We start from the raw sequence: 16,366 nt of genomic DNA, 5'->3' as shown, positions 1-16,366 counted from the left end.
TGAGAGAGATCCACCTTTCCAAGTTGTTGGGGTTCATCTCATACTTCTGAAGGTTTGAGGGTGCTGCCTGTTCCATACTCCCCCTACTCCTAGCCTTTTAGGGGTACAAACAATAGTAATTGGGGCCTAGTGTGGTTGTGTACGTGTGATATACATACACTTTTTTGGGATCATATTTTCTATTCCGCTATTTAATCAAAAACCTTTGGGGATCAGTTAAATTGGGGGATAGTCTGTGTTGGTACGTGTGAGAGAGATCCACCTTTCCAAGTTGTTGAGGTTCATCTCATACTTCTGAAGGTTTGAGGGTGCTGCCTGTTCCATACTCCCCCTACTCCTAGCCTTTTAGGGGTACAAACAATAGTAATTGGGGCCTAGTGTGGTTGTGTACGTGTGATATACATACACTTTTTTGGGATCATATTTTCTATTCCGCTATTTAATCAAAAACCTTTGGGGATCAGTTAAATTGGGGGATAGTCTGTGTTGGTACGTGTGAGAGAGATCCACCTTTCCAAGTTGTTGGGGTTCATCTCATACTTCTGAAGGTTTGAGGGTGCTGCCTGTTCCATACTCCCCCTACTCCTAGCCTTTTAGGGGTACAAACAATAGTAATTGGGGCCTAGTGTGGTTGTGTACGTGTGATATACATACACTTTTTTGGGATCATATTTTCTATTCCGCTATTTAATCAAAAACCTTTGGGGATCAGTTAAATTGGGGGATAGTCTGTGTTGGTACGTGTGAGAGAGATCCACCTTTCCAAGTTGTTGGGGTTCATCTCATACTTCTGAAGGTTTGAGGGTGCTGCCTGTTCCATACTCCCCCTACTCCTAGCCTTTTAGGGGTACAAACAATAGTAATTGGGGCCTAGTGTGGTTGTGTACGTGTGATATACATACACTTTTTTGGGATCATATTTTCTATTCCGCTATTTAATCAAAAACCTTTGGGGATCAGTTAAATTGGGGGATAGTCTGTGTTGGTACGTGTGAGAGAGATCCACCTTTCCAAGTTGTTGGGGTTCATCTCATACTTCTGAAGGTTTGAGGGTGCTGCCTGTTCCATACTCCCCCTACTCCTAGCCTTTTAGGGGTACAAACAATAGTAATTGGGGCCTAGTGTGGTTGTGTACGTGTGATATACATACACTTTTTTGGGATCATATTTTCTATTCCGCTATTTAATCAAAAACCTTTGGGGATCAGTTAAATTGGGGGATAGTCTGTGTTGGTACGTGTGAGAGAGATCCACCTTTCCAAGTTGTTGGGGTTCATCTCATACTTCTGAAGGTTTGAGGGTGCTGCCTGTTCCATACTCCCCCTACTCCTAGCCTTTTAGGGGTACAAACAATAGTAATTGGGGCCTAGTGTGGTTGTGTACGTGTGATATACATACACTTTTTTGGGATCATATTTTCTATTCCGCTATTTAATCAAAAACCTTTGGGGATCAGTTAAATTGGGGGATAGTCTGTGTTGGTACGTGTGAGAGAGATCCACCTTTCCAAGTTGTTGAGGTTCATCTCATACTTCTGAAGGTTTGAGGGTGCTGCCTGTTCCATACTCCCCCCTACTCCTAGCCTTTTAGGGGTACAAACAATAGTAATTGGGGCCTAGTGTGGTTGTGTACGTGTGATATACATACACTTTTTTGGGATCATATTTTCTATTCCGCTATTTAATCAAAAACCTTTGGGGATCAGTTAAATTGGGGGATAGTCTGTGTTGGTACGTGTGAGAGAGATCCACCTTTCCAAGTTGTTGGGGTTCATCTCATACTTCTGAAGGTTTGAGGGTGCTGCCTGTTCCATACTCCCCCTACTCCTAGCCTTTTAGGGGTACAAACAATAGTAATTGGGGCCTAGTGTGGTTGTGTACGTGTGATATACATACACTTTTTTGGGATCATATTTTCTATTCCGCTATTTAATCAAAAACCTTTGGGGATCAGTTAAATTGGGGGATAGTCTGTGTTGGTACGTGTGAGAGAGATCCACCTTTCCAAGTTGTTGGGGTTCATCTCATACTTCTGAAGGTTTGAGGGTGCTGCCTGTTCCATACCCCCCCTACTCCTCATCTAGCCTTTTAGGGGTACAAACAATAGTAATTGGGGCCTAGTGTGGTTGTGTACGTGCGAGATACATACACTTTTTTTGATCATATTTCCTATTCCGCTATTCAATAAAAACCTTTGAGGATCAATTGAATTGCGGGATAGTCTGTGTCGGTACGTGTGAGAGAGATCCACCTTTCCAAGTTGTTGGGGTTCATCTCATACTTCTGAAGGTTTGAGGGTGCTGCCTGTTCCATACCCCCCCTACTCCTCATCTAGCCTTTTAGGGGTACAAACAATAGTAATTGGGGCCTAGTGTGGTTGTGTACGTGCGAGATACATACACTTTTTTTGATCATATTTCCTATTCCGCTATTCAATAAAAACCTTTGAGGATCAATTGAATTGCGGGATAGTCTGTGTCGGTACGTGTGAGAGAGATCCACCTTTCCAAGTTGTTGGGGTTCATCTCATACTTCTGAAGGTTTGAGGGTGCTGCCTGTTCCATACCCCCCCTACTCCTCATCTAGCCTTTTAGGGGTACAAACAATAGTAATTGGGGCCTAGTGTGGTTGTGTACGTGCGAGATACATACACTTTTTTTGATCATATTTCCTATTCCGCTATTCAATAAAAACCTTTGAGGATCAATTGAATTGCGGGATAGTCTGTGTCGGTACGTGTGAGAGAGATCCACCTTTCCAAGTTGTTGGGGTTCATCTCATACTTCTGAAGGTTTGAGGGTGCTGCCTGTTCCATACCCCCCCTACTCCTCATCTAGCCTTTTAGGGGTACAAACAATAGTAATTGGGGCCTAGTGTGGTTGTGTACGTGCGAGATACATACACTTTTTTTGATCATATTTCCTATTCCGCTATTCAATAAAAACCTTTGAGGATCAATTGAATTGCGGGATAGTCTGTGTCGGTACGTGTGAGAGAGATCCACCTTTCCAAGTTGTTGGGGTTCATCTCATACTTCTGAAGGTTTGAGGGTGCTGCCTGTTCCATACCCCCCCTACTCCTCATCTAGCCTTTTAGGGGTACAAACAATAGTAATTGGGGCCTAGTGTGGTTGTGTACGTGCGAGATACATACACTTTTTTTGATCATATTTCCTATTCCGCTATTCAATAAAAACCTTTGAGGATCAATTGAATTGCGGGATAGTCTGTGTCGGTACGTGTGAGAGAGATCCACCTTTCCAAGTTGTTGGGGTTCATCTCATACTTCTGAAGGTTTGAGGGTGCTGCCTGTTCCATACCCCCCCTACTCCTCATCTAGCCTTTTAGGGGTACAAACAATAGTAATTGGGGCCTAGTGTGGTTGTGTACGTGCGAGATACATACACTTTTTTTGATCATATTTCCTATTCCGCTATTCAATAAAAACCTTTGAGGATCAATTGAATTGCGGGATAGTCTGTGTCGGTACGTGTGAGAGAGATCCACCTTTCCAAGTTGTTGGGGTTCATCTCATACTTCTGAAGGTTTGAGGGTGCTGCCTGTTCCATACCCCCCCTACTCCTCATCTAGCCTTTTAGGGGTACAAACAATAGTAATTGGGGCCTAGTGTGGTTGTGTACGTGCGAGATACATACACTTTTTTTGATCATATTTCCTATTCCGCTATTCAATAAAAACCTTTGAGGATCAATTGAATTGCGGGATAGTCTGTGTCGGTACGTGTGAGAGAGATCCACCTTTCCAAGTTGTTGGGGTTCATCTCATACTTCTGAAGGTTTGAGGGTGCTGCCTGTTCCATACCCCCCCTACTCCTCATCTAGCCTTTTAGGGGTACAAACAATAGTAATTGGGGCCTAGTGTGGTTGTGTACGTGCGAGATACATACACTTTTTTTGATCATATTTCCTATTCCGCTATTCAATAAAAACCTTTGAGGATCAATTGAATTGCGGGATAGTCTGTGTCGGTACGTGTGAGAGAGATCCACCTTTCCAAGTTGTTGGGGTTCATCTCATACTTCTGAAGGTTTGAGGGTGCTGCCTGTTCCATACTCCCCCTACTCCTCATCTAGCCTTTTAGGGGTACAAACAATAGTAATTGGGGCCTAGTGTGGTTGTGTACGTGTGATATACATACACTTTTTTTGGATCATATTTTCTATTCCGCTATTCAATAAAAACCTTTCTAGGGCAAGATCTTAAATTACAGAAATATGAGGAGACCGTCAAATAAGGGCCGTGGCCTGGGTCGTGGTGCTGCTGGTAGAGCTCCTGTTGCAAGGAGAGGACATGGTCGATCTGTGCCAGCTACACGCACAAGTGAAACACCTTCCTCAAGTGTGAGTAGGCGACAGAACCTGCATCAGTATTTGGTAGGGCATCAAACGCCCCTAGAAGTGATGAGGCCAGAACAAGTTGAGGCGATAGTAGATTGGTTTGCTGCTGACAGTGCCTCCAGTTCCTTCACATTGTCTCCCACCCAGTCTACTGCAGAAAGGTCAGAGTTGGCACCTGCAGCCAATGTCCAACCGTCTTTCACCTCACCCCCTTGCAAATCAGGCCAGCAGTCTGAGCCCCAAGCCATACAGCAGTCTCTTATTCTTTTTGAGGACTCTGTCAGCAGGGTTTCCCAGGGCCATCCACCTAGCCCTGCCCCAGAAGTGGAAGAGATTGAGTGCAGCGATGCCCAACCACTTATTTCTCAAGATGAGTACATGCAAGGATCATCGCAGCACGTCTCCGATGATGACGAAACGCAGGTGCCAACTGCTGCGGCGTTCAGCATTGTGGAGACCGACAAGGAGGGCAGGGGTGAAGACTGGGTGGAAGATGATGTGGAGGACGATGAGGTCCTCGACCCCACATGGAATGAACGTCATGCAGGTGAACTGAGTAGTTTGGAGGAAGAGGCGGTGGTCGCACAGAGCCACCAGCACAGCAGAAGAGGGAGCAGGGTGCAGAAGCGGAGCGGCCGTGCCCTAGACACTACGCCCGCTACTGCCCAACGCAGCAAGGGAACGAGCGCACCAAAGTCAGCTCAAAGGAGTTCTCTAGCGTGGAAGTTCTTTAGAAAATGTGCTGATGACAGGACACGAGTGGTTTGCACCCTGTGCAATCAGAGCTTGAAGCGAGGCATGAACCTTCTCAACCTGAGCACAACCTGCATGATCAGGCATCTAAGTGCAAAGCACGAGCTGCAGTGGAGTACACACCTTCAAAACCAAGAAACGTCTCTGGCTCATCCTGCTTCCTCTTCTGCTGCAGTCTCGGCCGCTCCAGCCACATCTGTAGTGATACCGGCACCTGCCACCCCGCAAACAGACGATCTGTCAGCAACACCACCACCTGGGTCACCAACAACCATCTCCACAATGTCCCGTGGAAGCGTTCAGCTTTCCATCTCCCAAACACTTGAGAGGAAGAGGAAGTACCCCCCTACCCACCCGCGATCCCTGGCCCTGAATGCCAGCATTTCAAAATTATTGGCCTTTGAAATGCTGTCATTCCGTCTGGTGGAGACGCACAGTTTTAAAAACCTTATGTCGGTGGCTGTCCCACAGTACGTCGTGCCCAGCCGCCACTACTTTTCCAGGCAAGCCATCCCTTCCCTGCACAACCAAGTGGGGGAAAAAATCAGGTGTGCACTGCGCAACGCCATCTGTGCCAAGGTCCACCTAACTACGGATACGTGGACCAGTAAGCACGGTCAGGGGCGTTATATCTCCCTAACGGCACACTGGGTAAATGCAGTGGCGGATGGGCCTGAGGCGGATAGCAATTTGGCGCATGTCCTTCCACCACCGAGGATTGCAGGGCGCTTCAGTTTGCCTCCTGTTCCTAACTCCTCCTACTCCGCTTCCTCATCCTCTACCGCCTCCTCATCCGGACAGCGTAACACCTTCACCACCAACTTCAGCACGGCCAGGGGTAAACGACAGCAGGCAGTTTTACAACTTGCCTGTTTGGGGGACAAACCACACACCGCGCAGGAGTTGTGGAGGAGCATGGAACAGCAGACAAATGAGTGGTTGCTGCCAGCGAGCCTCAAGCCCGGCCTGGTGGTGTGCGATAACGGGCGAAATCTCATAGCAGCTCTGGGCCTAGCCGGTTTGACGCACATCCCTTGCCTGGCGCATGTGCTGAATTTGGTGGTGCAGAGGTTCCTTAAAAACTACCCCGATATGTCAGAGCTGCTGCAGAAAGTGCGGGCCGTTTGTGCGCACTTTCGGCGTTCTCACCCTGCTGCTGCTCGCCTGGCAGCGCTGCAGCGTAACTTCGGCCTTCCCGCTCACCGCCTCATATGTGACGTGCCCACAAGGTGGAACTCCACCTTGCACATGCTGGAAAGACTGTGCGAGCAGCAGCAGGCCATAGTGGAGTTTCAGCTGCAGCACGCACGCGTGAGTCGCTCTGCGGAACAGCACCACTTCACCACCAATAACTGGGCCTCCATGCGAGACCTGTGTGCCTTGTTGCGCTGTTTTGAGTACTCCACCAACATGGCCAGTGGCAATGACGCCGTTCTCAGCTTAACTATCCCACTTCTATGCCTCCTTGAAAAAACAATTCGGGCGATGATGGAAGAGGATGTGGCACAGGATGAGGAGGAGGAGGAGGATGAAGAGGTAACATTTCCAAGGCTTTCAGGGCAGTCATTCGCAAGGGGCTCCGAGGGTGGGTTCCTGCACACGCAAACGCCAGGGACGCAATTGTCCAGCAGGGGCACAGTTCTGGAGGATGAGGAGGATGAGGAGGAGGAGGAGCTGGAGGAGGAGATGGAACCATGTTCACAGCAGGGTGGCACCCAGGCCAGCTCATGGCCATCACTGGTGCGTGGCTGGGGGGATACAGAGGACACGGACCATACACCTCCCACAGAGGACAGCCTTTCGTTGCCTCTGGGCAGCCTGGCACACATGAGCGATTACATGCTGCAGTGTCTCCACAACGACCGCCGAGTTGCCCACATTCTAACTTGTGCTGATTACTGGGTGGCCACGCTGCTGGATCCCCGTTACAAGGACAACGTACCGTCCTTAATTCACTCACTGGAGCGCGATCGCAAGATGCGCGAGTACAAGCGCACGCTGGTAGACGCCATGCTGCTGGCATTCCCATCTGACAGCGGGGCCACAGTGGAAGCACAAGGCAGAGGAGGAGGAGGAGGAGGTCGCCAACGCAACCAGGGCACCGCCAGCACCTCAGAAGGCAGGGTTAGCATGGCCGAAATGTGGAAAAGCTTTGTCAGCACGCCACAACAAACAGCAGCACCAGCAGCTCAGATGGAACGTCTTAGCAGGAGGCAGCATTTTACCAACATGGTGGAGCAGTATGTGTGCACACGCCTACATGTAGTGAATGACGGGTCTGCCCCCTTCAACTTCTGGGTCTCCAAATTGGGCACATGGCCTGAGCTTGCCCTTTACGCCTTGGAGGTGCTGGCGTGCCCTGCAGCCAGTGTATTATCTGAACGGGTATTTAGCACGGCTGGGGGCGTTATAACAGACAAGCGCAGCCGCCTGTCCAGAGACAATGTGGACAAGCTCACGTTCATTAAAATGAACCAGGCATGGATCCCACGGGACTTTTCCGTACCTTATGCAGAATAGCAATGGATACCGACCTTACCCACCCATTGTTCCATTTTTGCTCTTTCTCACTCTTTTGGGGTGTACCCTCATTTAAAATTTGTGAAAAGAAGCAGTGTTGGCTACCTCGTCCTCCTCCTCAGGGCCAGATTAATGTAGGGGCTATTGGAGCTGCAGCTCCAGGCCCCTACCTTTTATATAGGCCCCGGGTTGGCCATATTCACTGTTACCGCTCTTCTGTCACTTGTAAACACAGAAGTCTGGCTTCTATGCTCGCTTCCCCAGGCAGCACCCTCAGAACCTCCCCACACAGCGTGAAGGCCGGACAAGGAGGGACAGTTGGCGATGCATGGATGTGTTTATGGGCTTCAGAGACAGCATCCCATGTTGAATTAGGCATGCATGGCTGCACCCTTCCTCCTCTGGGTGCATGGCAAGGCACGGCCCTAAGGCCCTTCAAAATCCTCAGCACCAAGCCCATGATGCTGTTAATCCGGCCCTGGTCCTCCTCCACCGCCGCTTCCACCTACACCGCCCATAGGTGTGCGCAGCCTATTGCATTAAGGTGTGCACCCCAAAGTTGAAATACACATGCATGTGTTTGCCAGCAGGGAGAGTAATGTATCGGGGCCATGTACCTGTAGGCAAGGAGAAATAGAGCAGAGCAGGTCCCAGGGAGATCTTTCCCATCTCCTCACTGGCAATGCTATGTGCCCTAGGTGATTAGGGTGTGCCCAGGCACACCCAGCACACCCTGTGCGCACGCCTATGTCACCGCCACATCCACCACCACCTCAACCTCCCTCCTACTCCATATGGGCCTCGTCCTTCAGAGATGAAGAAGAACATTGTTTTATTTTTCTGTTTTTTTTTTGTTGTTTTAAGTTATTTCCCTATCCACATTTGTTTGCAGAGCACTTGCCATGCTCTTAATTACGTTTTGCTGCCATTTGCAGCACTCTAGCCCTTTCCTTTGGTGTTTTAGAGCCATTTTAGTGCCTTAAAGTTCGGGTCCCCATTGACTTCAATGGGGTTCGGTGTCCGGGAAAAGTTCGGTAAAAGTCCGGGACACGGACCCGGACTTTTTTTTAAAGTTCGGCCGAACCCGTCGAACACGGACATCTAGGTGTCCGCTCAACCCTACTTATGAACTCTGATTTTTTTGTTTTTAAACAATAGCTGTCTGTCTATGGCAACTACAATGTATTACACTCCTACAGATGCATTTTCTGTTATTCATAAAAGCCTTATCCCAGATCAATCACTTTCTGGCCTTAACCACCCTATACAAAACTGTAAAAAAGGTTTGGCTTGCTGTGTGTTGGCCTTGCAGATTGGCAGCAGGGTATCAGGTGCTGGAACACTCTGCATTCCCAACACTTGGCCTTGAAAGAAGTCAGAACTGTCAGGCCAACAATAAAACATAGTAAACATAGTTAGTGAGGTTGAAAAAAGACACCAGGTTATCCAGTTCAACCTATGTTGAGTGTGTGTGTGTGTGTGTGTGTGCTTGCTGGAAATAGTACATTGTATACCCCTGTATGTTGTGGTTGATAAAGTGCATATCATAGCTGAAGTCCTCCATTCCCCTAATTATCTTTGTTGCCCTTCTCTGGACTCTCTCCGGCATACTCAAGATGCGGCCGGACCAGAGTCTTGTAGAGTGTGTGAATTATCGTTTCATCTCTGGAGTGAATCCCCTTTTTTATACATGCCAATTTTCTGTTGGCTTTGCTTGCAGCAGCTTGGCATTGCATGCCATTGCTGAGCTTGTTGTCTACTAGGACTCCCAGGTCCTTTTCCTTCTTAGATTCCCCCCAGAGATTCTCCCCATTAGCGAGTAGCATGTGTTCATATTTCTGGCACCCAAATGCATTACCTTACATTTTCAACATTAAACCTCATTTGCCATGTAGTTGCCCACCCCTTTATTTTGGAAGGTAATAGGGTATATTGGCGCTGCCAGTAGGATTGGTAAATGGGAGAGATAATGGTCCTTATAAACACCAAGCAGATTTGGTATCAAACCACAATTATGCCACAAACAATACTTGGTAAACACTTGACACTTATAAGTAATTGATGCTCAATAAATAGGTTAAAAATGCATACATTAATTACTGTAAATATAGATATCCAGGTGGAAATTATAATAATTAAATATATATATAATGGATTGTGCCAAGTGATATGCTTAAATCACTAAAAAAATATATCTCTGAGAATTTCCCGGTGTAGTATAAATATGGATATCCAAGTGAGAAATATAATGGTTAGAAATATATATATATAGTGGATTGTGCCAAGTGAAATAAAAAAAAAATATATAAAAAAATATATATATTTTGGAATCACTGAAAAAATCTCATAGAGATTCCCAGTGCTAGTATAAATAATATCTAGTGATGCAATAAATAAATAAATTCGAATTAAAAAATAAACAGAAAAATATATAGTCCGTAGTAAATGTTTGGTGAAAAAAATCCAAAAAATGTAATAAATATAATAATCCTCAAAACGTGCAGCAGTAGTGTGAAACAAAGTGCAAAAAAAAGTCTCTTAGAGGAGAGGAGTGAGTCCCAGTGGTGGATTCAGGATGTGGGTGCTGGGTGAGCTTCACTGGAGAGCTTCACCGAGATCCACCGAGGGTTTACCCCAATAATCCAACGCTGGTTACCCCTGTAGGGGTGCCGCTCTCTGGTGAGTGCGGGCTGTATTGAGAGGGGAGCACGGAATTTCCTCACCCAGCACCCACATCCTGAATCCACCACTGGGACTCACTCCTCTCCTCTAAGAGACTTTTTTGGCACTTTGTTTCACACTACTGCTGCACGTTTTGAGGATTATTATATTTATTACATTTTTTGGATTTTTTTACATTTTTTGGATTTTTTTCACCAAACATTTACTACGGACTATATATTTTTCTGTTTATTTTAAAAATTCGAATTTATTTATTTATTGCATCACTAGATATTATTTATACTAGCACCGGGAATCTCTATGAGATTTTTTCAGTGATTCCAAAATATTTTTTTTTTTTATTTCACTTGGCACAATCCACTATATATATATTTCTAACCATTATATTTCTCACTTGGATATCCATATTTATACTACACCGGGGAATTCTCAGAGATATATTTTTTTAGTGATTTAAGCATATCACTCGGCACAATCCATTATATATATATTTAATTATTATAATTTCCACCTGGATATCTATATTTATTTATTTATCACCAGCACTGCCACCTAGTGTTTGAATTATTTATTACACTAGTCACTTTATTTTCCTATATATTTTAAGATATATCACGTTTTATCACAGGAATCATTTGCACTTTATTTATTGCTTTTAAAGCATTGTTTTTAGTCTACTAATGGTTTACAGTAATTAATGTATGCATTTTTAACCTATTTATTGAGCATCAATTACTTATAAGTGTCAAGTGTTTACCAAGTATTGTTTGTGGCATAATTGTGGTTTGATACCAAATCTGCTTGGTGTTTATAAGGACCATTATCTCTCCCATTTACCTATCCTACTGGCAGCGCCAATATACCCTATTACCTTCCAATATTTAGATATAGTTTTATACTATATTTTGGGGTAGGCTGCAGCCAATTAGTTTTGAATTAATGTATCCATTTTGCGCGGAATTTTCTACATTATTATCACCCCTTTATTTTGTTCAGGTCTTCTTGTAAGGTTTCCACATCCTGTGTAGAAGTTATTGCTCTGCTTAGCTTAGCATCGTCTGCAAATACTGAGATTGTGCTTGTCATCCCATCCTCTAGATCGTTTATGAATAAATTGAACAAGATTGGTCCCAGGACAGATCCTTGGGGGACCCCACTTTCCACACCAGACCAATCCGAGTACTCCCCTTTTATCACCACCCTCTGGACTCACCCCTGAAGCCAGTTTTCAATCCAGGTAATCACCTTAGTTTGTTCAGTAAGCGTTTGTGGGGAACCGTATCAAACGCCTTTGCAAAGTCCAGATACACTACATCCACAGGCCTTCCTTTATGGCAGCTCACGTCTTCATAAAAGGTTAATAGATTGGTCTGGCAAGAACGATTATTTGTGAATCCATGCTGAAAACTACTGATGATACTGTTTTTATTACTTAAATCTTGTATATAGTCCCTTATCATCCCCTCCAATAGCTTACAGACTAGAAAGGCCACTCGGCTGTCATTACAAGGAGCGGTAGGGGACGTCCTTCCCCCCTTCTACTGCCTTCCGTGGCTTGCACGGGTTTCTCGTCCCACCGAGAGACCCAGGCAACCATCCTGCACGGCTGCCGAAGAGAAGACTCGATCAAAGCCGCATTCGGCTCTGATCGGGTCTCCATGTAAAAACCCGGAAGTAATGTCATGACATCACTTCCGGGTACTCTGCGCCAAATTCAAAAAAATTACAGCATTCAAAACAGCCAAACTTGGCGTTTTGAATGCTTTTAAGTGCAGAGGAGGGGATTGGTGTCTTTTAGACCCACAGGTCCCTCCGCAAGAGTACCTTTAAAAAAAAAAAAAAAAATAAAAAATATTTTTTTTTTAATGTACGAAAATATCGGCCAATACCGATATGCGATGACCAAAATATTGGTATCGGTATCGGCAATAAAAAAACTATATCAGTCAATCACTAATTTTTACCATTAGAAACTATTTTGGGAAAGATAAGGAAGTGCCTTTGAAGTGAAGTGTTATATTTTGATTTAGAGCTTTTCTTTTCTCAATTGGGTCGCACACATGAATGTGGGTGGATTTCTCTCCTCTCTTCCTCCATATTGGACGTGACCACACCCTACCGTGTTCTTCTTTGCCTTATTTGTACAAACAGCTGCAAGAAAAAAGTATGTGAACCCTTCGAAATGATATGGATTTCTGCACAAATTGGTCATAAAATGTGATCTGATCATCATCTAAGTCACAACAATAGACAATCACAGTCTGCTTAAACTAATAACACACAAAGAATGAAATGTTGCCATGTTTTTATTAAACACACCATGTAAACATTTACAGTGCAGGTGGAAAAGTATGTGAACCCTTGGATTTAATAACTAGTTGAACCTCCTTTGGCAGCAATAACTTCAACCAAACGTTTCCTGTAGTTGCAGATGAGACGTGCACACCGGTCAGGAGTAATTCTTGATTATTCCTCTTTACAGAACTGTTACAGTTCAGCAATATTCTTGGGATGTCTGGTGTGAATCGCTTTCTTGAGGTCATGCCACAGCATCTCAAGCAGGTTGAGGTCAGGATTCTGACTGGGCCACTTCAGAAGGCTTATTTTCTTCTGTTTATGCCATTCTGTTGTTGATGTACTTCTATGCTTTGGGTCATTGTCCTGTTGCAACACCCATCTTCTGTTGAGCTTCAGCTGGTAGACAGATGGCCTTAAGTTCTCCTGCAAAATGTCTTGATAAACGTGGGAATTCATTTTTCCTTCGATGATAGCAATCCGTCCAGGCCCTGACGCAGCAAAGCAGCCCAAACCATACTGCCCCCACCACCATACTTCACAGTTGGGATGAGGTTTTGAAGTTGGTGTGCTGTGCCTCTTTGTCGCCACACATAGTGTTGTGTGTTTCTTCCAAACAACTCAACTTTGGTTTCATCTGTCCACAGAATATTTTGCCAGTACTGCTGTGGAACATCCAGGTGCTCTTGTGTTTGGACAGCAGTGGCTTCCTCTGTGGTATCCTCCCATGAAATCCATTCTTGTTTAGTGTTTTACGTATTGTAGATTCGCTAACAGGGATGTTAGCATTTGCCAGTGACTTTTGTAAGTCTTTAGCTGACACTCTAGGATTCTTCTTCACCTCATTGAGCAGTCTGCGCAGTGCTCTTGAAGTCATCTTTACAGGACGGCCACTCCTAGGGAGAGTAGCAGCAGTGCTGAACTTTCTCCATTCATAGACAATTTGTCTTACCGTGGACTGATGAACAGCAAGGCTTTTGGAGATACTTTTATAACCCTTTCCAGCTTTATGAAAGTCAACAATTCTTAATTGTAGGTCTTCTGAGAGCTCTTTTGTGCGAGGCATCATTCACATGAGGCAATGCTTTTTGTGAAAAGCAAACCCAGAACTGATGTGTGTTTTTTATAGGGCAGGGCAGCTGTAACCAACACCTCCAATCTCATTTAATTGATTGGACTCCAGTTGGCTGACCTCTCACTCCAATTAGCTCCTGGAGATGTCATTAGTCTAGGGGTTCACATACTTTTTCCACCGGCACTGTGAATGTTTACATGGTGTGTTCAATAAAAACATGGCAACATTTAATTCTTTGTGTGTTATTAGTTTCAGCAGACTGAGATTGTCTATTGTTGTGACTTAGATGATGATCAGACCACATTTTATGACCAATTTGTGCAGAAATCCATATCATTCCAAAGGGTTCACATACTTTTTCTTGCAGCTGTAATTTGTATCATGGCAATCTGTGCGGACCATTAGCCCGGGACTAGACAAGTATTTGCTATCCCCTTTGAAATCAAAACTTTTTTCACTTCCTATTGAGAGCCCTCTTCACCCAATGCCCCTGAAGAAGCCATAATGGCGAAACGCGTCGGGATTAGCTCTGCCCTCTGACATGTACATGGGCACACTGCTATCACAGTGAATCTATGGGAGAGGTTGAGCTTTTACTTTGAGAGGTAGGTGACTCTTTTTACTGAGTATACTGTACAATCATGATGTAGATTATTATATATGGATAACAAATGTTTTGTACTGAATTTTAAACTCTTTTTTTTCTAAATAAAGGTAAAAATTTTTTACCTATTTATGACATTTTCTTTATACTAAGTGGGGTGGTCAAGCACTGGGAAAGCCCCGTCTCTCCTCTGTACCATATATGTCTATTTCCTAGGGTGTTGGTGCTTGATATGAGTGGTTAGGACGACTTTATATCACTATTGACTAATAGTGTAAACCTCCAATAAACACATATGAAACAAAATTCATAGATGTGAACCTGGCCTTAGTAAATCAACCCCAAGGTGTTTGAAAAGGAAGAGATTATTGGTGACCACATGTGACAATCAGCCCAATACCAAAGTTAGGAACTATAGCTGGCAAGTGTTTCTTATGTCTTTAGCTGACCCCGTACATTTAAGACAAGCAGGCTTACCGATACTTGGCTGCCCCCAGGTCTGCAACACAATGCTTTATTTCCTGGCCAGATAGTAAAAGAACATAAGAGACAAGGAAGAGTACCTGTAGTTTCAAGGCTGGTCAGGCTGAAGATTGTGGCTGGTAGACTAAGTAGTGGATGTGTATAGATTATTTTTGGAGAATAAGGGTATTGTTTAGTTTTGCTTTAATCCTTGCTTTTAGATGCAGATTCCCCTAGGTATTTTAATATTAAATATTGTTTTACAGTTCCACCCAACACCACATCATTACATATCACATAATGGATCAGTAGTTGTGTTGACAGATTGCTCACCTAGATTGTGCTGACATATTTACAGCAGTAAATACTTTATTACTATGCTTCAAAATCCACCGATTCCCCTTGTAGACTCCCACATGTCTGGTAATGATACAGTGCAACTTCTGATGTACTTTTGAAGTAGTGTTTGGTACCCTTTCTAATTGTGGCTTTCTGTGTCAGTTCTGTTTGCAGTGATTAGCAAGCAATCAGCTGCCCCTGCACCTGTGAACTGTTTGAACTCCAGTACAGTACGAATCCATACTTCTGCTTGCTTTAAGAGATCATGCACCACATCCTCATTTCAAGGTCTCTACATATTATTATTTTTGTGGGTATTGGGACCTTCAAAGTCCCAATACCCAAAACATAATAATCTGTGGACTCCACAGCAACCAGTCAAAATTATTTTTTGTATATGTACAGTTTTTTGGAAATAATTATTGCAGTACATTGAAAGGTGGCTGGTTGCTATAAAATGTACCAATCTGCACAACTGCTCTTTGCAATGCCTTATTTAACCAGCCTGTGTATGTCAGCTTTTATTGTTTCCTAACAGTTCTCAAGGGGTTAAGTCAGTCATACATAGATGCTGAACTGGACAAATTTAGATCCATGTATGGGCAGGCTGGTTGTACAAAAGTAGATCTAGTGATCAACTTCTGTACAACCTGCCATTTTTTTCCTGATCAATCAGTGCTTTTTGCTATAGCCAGAAGACTCCCCGATGTCAGAATACCATAACTCAGTGGGAAAGATTCCCCCATCCACAATGAGTGTGTGTATGGGGAAATTGGGTACATTTTTTTTTTTTGTTTAACCTGCTGGCTGAACAAAAAAAAAAAAAAAAAATGAAGAATGCATGGGCTGCCTTAATATACCATTCTCTAAATAAAGCCTAGAAGTTATTCTCTTTTTAGCCTGTATAAATAGGATGCAATTTAGCCCTTATCTAATGGCTGCATAGAGTCCCAGCACTTAGTACTTACCAAATGCAGATCACAATTTCAGCTCACACATCTGCCTTATCTCCAGGTCTGGCACCAGATCAATCAGATGGATGACATCAGGGTCGTTCAAGGATTGTGAAAGGACCAGGGCACCCTTGAACATACTGATAGGATGAACTCTGAGGCACAGGTAGCATAAAATACACTGTAGCACATGTAGCAGGGTATAATGGTAGGCGGGCAGGAATATTTCATGAATATTCAGTGTGTAGGGTGGTCATTGATAAGTTCCACCTTACATTGGTGGTCAGTGTTGAGTGTCCCTTTAACCTGGTGGTCAGTGGTAAATGCC

General features: G+C 44.4%; 1 protein-coding gene across 1 annotated transcript in view; it reads right to left on the bottom strand.

Moving 5' to 3' along the window:
* Positions 1 to 16,120, bottom strand: part of MYL7 (myosin light chain 7) — a 52,568-nt gene extending 36,448 nt beyond the window's left edge. The window contains exon 1 of the mRNA XM_082252793.1: positions 16,054 to 16,120. The gene's annotated coding sequence lies outside the window, so the exon portion shown is untranslated. The remainder of the gene's footprint in view (positions 1 to 16,053) is intronic.
* Between the last annotated feature and the right edge of the window lie 246 nt (positions 16,121 to 16,366).

This window comes from Pelophylax lessonae (assembly GCF_965119305.1).
Source record: "Pelophylax lessonae genome assembly, chromosome: 4".
NCBI lineage: Eukaryota > Metazoa > Chordata > Amphibia > Anura > Ranidae > Pelophylax > Pelophylax lessonae.
This window is presented reverse-complemented; position numbering and strand designations above follow the sequence as displayed.